Source organism: Lethenteron reissneri, chromosome 32, assembly GCF_015708825.2.
Source record: "Lethenteron reissneri isolate LAM-NWPU_2019-01 chromosome 32, ASM1570882v1, whole genome shotgun sequence".
Lineage (NCBI taxonomy): Eukaryota > Metazoa > Chordata > Hyperoartia > Petromyzontiformes > Petromyzontidae > Lethenteron > Lethenteron reissneri.
Genome location: NC_083810.1, coordinates 780,504 through 787,267, shown reverse-complemented (window position 1 = coordinate 787,267; position 6,764 = coordinate 780,504).

The following is a 6,764-nucleotide window of genomic DNA, read 5'->3' as shown; positions in this document are numbered from 1 at the left end:
CGGGGTGAAGGAGGTGCGGGGTGAAGGGGGTGGTGGGTGAAGAGGGGTGAGGGGGTGTAGGGGGTGAGGGGTGAAGGGGGTGCGGGGTGAAGGGGGTGCGGGGTGAAGGAGGTGCGGGGTGAAGGGGGTGGTGGGTGAAGAGGGGTGAGGGGGTGTAGGGGGTGCGGGGTGAAGGGGGTGCGGGGTGAAGAGGGGTGAGGGGGTGTAGGGGGTGCGGGGTGAAGGGGGTGGTGGGTGAAGAGGGGTGAGGGGGTGTAGGGGTGCGGGGTGAAGGGGGTGGTGGGTGAAGAGGGGTGCCGGGTGAAGGGGGTGGTGGTTGAAGAGGGGTGAGGGGTGAAGGGGGTTCGCAGTGAAGGGGATGAGGGGTAAAGGGGATAATGGGTGAGGAAGGGGGTGCGGGGTGAAGGAGGTGGTGGGTGAAGAGGGATGAGGGGTAAAGGGGATGATGGGTGAATAAGGGGGTGCGGGGTGAAGGGGGTGCGGGGTGCAGAAGGGGGTAGGGAGCAGGCTGGGGAGCAGCGAAGTGAACGAGGTTGGGACGAATGTCGCTCTCCGGCTTATCCGTGATGTCAGCTCCCCCTGAGGACCCAGGGAGACAGCGGCAGCTCCCAAGTTTAGAAAGCGTTGCTTGGCACTTCCCAGTCCAAACTGCAAGACGCCGATATTCCTCTGCCGTCAAAGTGGCTACCAGGTGAACAACACGCGAATGATGAACACCGACTTTACTGAGATACACTGGGATGTTGGCTACCAACAACAAGGCAACTCCTATGACTAACTGGGAATGGGACGCAAGCGTAGGATTGATCACCCTGTCGCTGGCCGCCTTTGGGGAGGGTGTATAGTATGAAAGGCCGAAACACCCTAGGACCCAAAGGTTCACTACTGACGATGCGCTCCCCAAATTTCACCAGGCTCACTGTTCATGAACTCTTGGAAGTGCTTGCACAAAGGATAATAACATCTCATCCTGTGTTCTTTGGAATCTGAAGAATCAGAATATGAATTTATACTGGAGGAATCCGATGAGCTATAAAGCTCTTTCTCACAGATGTCCAGTGGGGGCGAGTAAGAACGTTACAACAACAAACAGTATAAATACATGATAGTAGTGCAAACTACAAGAAAGGTAAACAAATCACCCAAAAACATACAAATAAAACTAAACCATCCACATCCTACCAGGCAAAGCCCACTGAGGTATTAACTTGTTTTTCAGATGTGGCCTGGCGATCACAAATGATAGCTCAACAAAGTGGCTTCTCATTTGGACATTTAATCTAAATAATCTCGATGCAAAGGACAAAATGGAGACATTCTCACGTATAACACGAATGTCACCTCGTCCACTCGCAATACAAACACGCGAACAATGCGCCACTTTCACATCTGTCCCCACATCTGTCCCCACACATAAACAATGCCAAGGTACGATTTGACGCATCCCATCAGCCACGCGCATTTGAGACGTTAGCGAAAGGCGCCTTACGAATACATGTAAATTATTATTACTTTGGAAGCGCATACTTTTAAAAGCATTTGGTTCAACTCAATAAGAATGCCAATTATCATTTTGTACACGAATTTAAAATGTTGTGGGTTTAATCTCACCGCTGTATATTCGCTAATATATATTCTCAGCAGCTCTCCCGCGATATTTCTCACCGGATGAAGATTACTTGTGTTGCGATCAAAACGGTGCCCACTGGCACATAGGACAATGCCGCCAAGCCCTGTCCCCCACTTGCCATCGTTCCCACGGATGCTGTATACCGTGCAGGCGCTCATTAGCCGCCTGCCTCCGCTCCGTGTTTCCCAGTGAGACCTCTGGTGCTCGCAACGGCACTCGATATGGTCGCGCCTGTGCCTCTCACCGCGCGCACCCGTTACATGCCTTAACGTACAAATGAACATCGTTCTGCAAACCCGGCCAGTAAAAATCGTTACTCAAAGTCAATGCGGGTTTCTTCTCACCCAACTGCATCAACGCTCGTGCACATCGTGAATAAGTTTTCCCCTCAAGCACAACAGTACCACAATACAAAAAATTTGCAACACGACATCCCACCTTACTAGGAGATCATCTATGAGCCGAAGGAAGGGCCGATCCTCCGACCCTCTAGCACGGGAGGCCCGAAGCCTAGATAGTGACAAACAGCGCCTATGCCCGCATCACTAGCATCGGTGTCAAGAACAACATCTCTCCAAAATGCGGATCCGAGCGGCAGTGCGTCTGCTAAAGCGTCCCGAAGCGTTTCAACGAACGCTGTTCCTCGTCACCCCATAGGAACTTTTCACCCTTAGCGGTCAGTGTATGCAGCGGCCTTGCAATCGTAGCGAGATCTTTGACAAATCGACGGTAGTACGACGCAAATCCCACGAAGCTACGCACCTCCGACACCGTTTTCGGCACTGGCCCCGTGCGTACACAACTCGTTTTCTCCGGGTCAGTGGCACTCCCGCCGTGCTGACAACATGACCCAAATACTTGACAGACGTTCTCAACAATGGTATTTTTGGGGTTTATATTTCAAATTGGCATCCCGTACCCGGCCAACCACAGCTCGCAACCGTTGCAAATTCCCCTCAAAATCCTTACTAAACACAATGACATTGTCAAGGTTAATCAGCATGACTCCCACTGCAATCCGGTGATGTTTCAATAGGGACATGCGACCGACATCATATTTCCCTGATCCAAAGATGTCCTTAAATTCCAAAATCAGCTTACGAAGACGCGACCGCTGCTCGGATGTCAAATCATCATTACATTACAAATCCCGGAACCATCCCGGTTCCTCATCACACTGCGGCAGCGCATTTTCCTCACCCGCTGCCAAGCACGCATCCCCATCTGAGTTCTGCGTAGCCGATGCATGCGCTAACGTAGTACCTTCTTCTTCTTGAATAACAACTGACTCGTGCCCCGTAGCAACAACCTGTATAAATGGTTCGAAATTTGCCGAAACCATCGGAAAAGCTCCGACCAAGGAGGTCGTCCGTGCCACGGCGTTTGACGGCGTCAACAATATACCTTCCCACAGGTTATCCAATGGCAGGCCCTTTTTCAAGCGCAACGGCACGAGCATCTGCGTCGCAGGCGGAACACGCACTGTGCGACTAACCACCGCCTGCACCACGGCATTTACATGAGAAAATTTAGTCCCAAAAATTTAAGGCATTTCCCCGATGGCAATTCCAACATCCCCTCTCCATTGAGATCTTAAGTGGCATCTTTCGTAAAAAAAATCTGTGCCCAACAACATGGCACGGCCAGAGCAGTCGAACCAAAATATATCCTGTTACACACACCTCCCAAACTTGAATTGTTGCGAGCACGCGACCCAAAATTCCCAAACTGCCCCCATTTGCCGCTATACAAGGGCCATCCACCGTTCCACGTGCAGCCGGCGTCGTGAGCCCGGAGTCGGCAACCCCGGTGCCCCATCGGCGTCTGGCTCCGTTCCTGGCGTAGCGGGAGACACAGCTGCGCCGTCGGCCACCGCTGGTGTCACACGCTCGTGCGGCGGCTGGTCTGATCCTGTCGGCGCCTCTCGTATCGATAGCATGAATTGATTGAACTCCTTCGCGAGCACCACCATCTTGGCCTCCCACTCAGCCATCACAGCCCTCCACACGTGAGCCGGGCTCGGTTCTGCATCGTCGTCTGGGTCATCCTCCTCTCGCGGAGGTGCCCCTCAATCCAGGTCCGCCGGGGGAGTGACAGCCTCCAGCCCCGATGGGGGTACCACGTCTGCATCGCTGCTGTCGGCCGACGATCCCGCCGGTACATTTTTCCTCTTAGCAACTTTCTTTGACATGTCAGCGCGGTTATTTAATCACTTCTGATGCCAGTTGTAGTGCTCGACTTGACACGACAGCTTCTTGCTTTTCTCTCTCACTTTATTTCGCTAATACCGATCAACATTCCTCCAGCTAACACCAATCAACATTCCTCCAGTGCGCTCTCCGCTCGCTCGCCGCGTTCCGCCGGCCTCGCTCGCTCCGTGTCTCTCCTCTGTCGACTCTCCTCTCCACTCTCTCCATCACAGTTCAGCCGCTCTTTATCGGCTCCCCCGTCACACTCAGCCGTATCTCTATTGGCTTCTCCGTCACACTCCAGCCGCTTTCTGCTGGCTTCGCCGACACACTCCAGCCGCTTTCTGCTGGTTTCGCCATCACACTCCAGCCGCTTCTCCTGGCTTCTCCATTGCTACCTTATACTTCTCCACTGCTACTTTATACCTCTCCACTGCTACCCTATACTTCTCCACTGCTACCCTATACTTCTCCACTGCTACCCTACACTTCTCCACTGCTTCTGGCTCTGTTGCTTCAGCCTTCTTCTTCTCCTCCCAGGCGCGAACTCCCGTCTCCTTCAAAACCCCCTCTATTTATCCCCAAAGCCAATTAATCTCCAATTAATCGATGGCATCCCCCGCGACGCCCCTCGCCCCCCCAGCCCCCGCTGGCACCTGCCACGTTTTCCAGACAACACAGCACCACTTAGCGACAACAACAACTTCCTGGCCAATCAGCGCCCTGCGTCCTTAATCGCCCCCTACCCGTCTCTGGCCTTCTCCTCACGCCTAACGACAATAACAACCTCGACCTCGTTTGCTCCCACTGTACTCTGCGTGCGCATATGTAGTAAGTTCGAGGAGACGATGTCGAAGTTGAGGCACACTCTGTTTATTAACCCAGGGACAGGCACAATAGTTGAAGGGGTATCGGCCCCTTCACCCGTACTATGGGAAACCCACCCTAGTACTAAGCCCCCTGTCCTGTTCCCCAGTCCTCCTCTACTGGGCTACGGGAGGCTGACTGATCTGGCCCTGGCAAGCACAGATCTCGGCACCAGCTAACCAGCCTTGCCCTGATAAGGGCAGCGGTCTGGAAGCTTTTGGGCCGCTCCGCTGGCTTACCCGGCTCGGCCCTTATAAGGACGGCGAGACCGGGGAGTCCCAGGGCCTAATCTCCGAGTCTTGGATCTTCACTGGTCAGCTTCGTGTCGAACTGCCTCGAGCTCTTTGGGTCTCCACCTTTTATAGGGATCACCTCCGAGGGCTGGGGGCGTGGGCAATAACGGATGCGGACGTCGGTGTGACCACCCGTGTATGTGAGTGCCGACACCCCTGTGTTTGTTGTCCGCCGTTTCTCCCGTAATAATCCCTACACATACACCCACTCCCGCGTGTGGCGCATATTTCATGCACTACACATGTATTATCAAAGTGTGTTTTTTGTTTGCATTTTTACCACAAGTATTGTGGTTAATGCACACGTGATTCCTTGTACAAAGATTTCAGTTTTGTTGCCAGGAAAAAGGGGAAAACTCCTATTATAATGGTTGAGCATGATTGCCACTACCTATAGCCGGCAGTACTAGCTTGTGCCAGTAGGGAGCGGAAGGGAGGCTGAACCTGCTGGATAATGATGACGGGCCATTGGCCCTAGGTAATCCCTGGGGGGGAGCATCGTGACCAACCGTCGAGACCCCAGACCCCAGGAAGGGGGCTGGGGGATGATGTCATTATTCAGGCCCTTGGAGAAGGTCCTGGAAGGAAGGCGTGGCTAGAGGCAGAGTGAGCCGGGTCCCTGTATATAAGCCAGGGCCCTAAGCGGTCCCGGCAGTCATCGTCCGGCCAAAGACCGAAAAGCCTCACCTGGAGCCCTGAAGAGAAGAGCCCAATGGGCAGAGCCGAGCCCCTGGCTAGGGTCGGCTCGAGCTCGTACCAGTGAGAGCTCCAGCTTATAACCAGTGAAGACTCACGAGAAGACTCAAGCCCCAGCAGTGTAGGCATAGTGATAACCAGTAAGAGGCGAGCTAGCACGGAGGAACTCCCTCCATAGAGTATTGGGTGAAAGGGGCCGTTACCCCTTTGTGTTGTAGTCTGTTGGTGTTGTAATTAACGTGTTGCCTCAGAGTAAGCTTCCTCCAGTTTATTACCCACTACATTTGTTTTGAATCGGCCCCATTCACCACCTCCAGATACGAACTCTCAGAGGCCATATGTTGTACACCCACCCCCCTGATTATTTTCCATGATCTATAAACAAATATTAACATTACGTTTTGTATGGGATGTGAGTGTAGATCTAGAACAGCTATAGTAATTCTCCATATTTGGCCAAAAGCCAAGACTTATATAATGAAATAAATAAATAAACAATTGCCTCCTTCCCATATCTATGCTTCCACTAGAAAATAAAAGTAATTTTCAGTAATACTGTTTTCTCAGAGCGAATATTCTTCAGCAGCATATGTGTAATAATACAAGCTAGCTCTGCATCGACTTCGACATTCCGGGTCCCCTTAGCAGTCAGGCCGCACCATCGTTGAGCACAGTTGGCTACGTACGGTGTGAAAGAAGTTCAACATACTGTATGTACATACAGGCGAGCTTCTGTAAAAAGGCACGGTCCAGTCGTGCTTAGTCCCTCCAGTGCCACTGTATTTTCAACCCGTCTAGAGTGACAACCATGACTAGACGTGTATGCGCTCACACACACATCGCCCCCTCTGATGCGTGCGCACTCACAGACGCATGCACTCGCATGTCCTCAGGTCATTGACATAAGGCAACAGAATGCCAGGCATGCTTCTCTGACGCACTCTCGCTTCCCCATGCCTTCCTCCGCACAGACACGCCTGGCATTCCCCCTGCCCACCCCCACCACAATTAAAACATTTACCAAAGCCACCACGGGGTCAGCCAGTGTTAAGGAAACAGTGTAAAGTTCACGTTGGCACTTGGGTCACT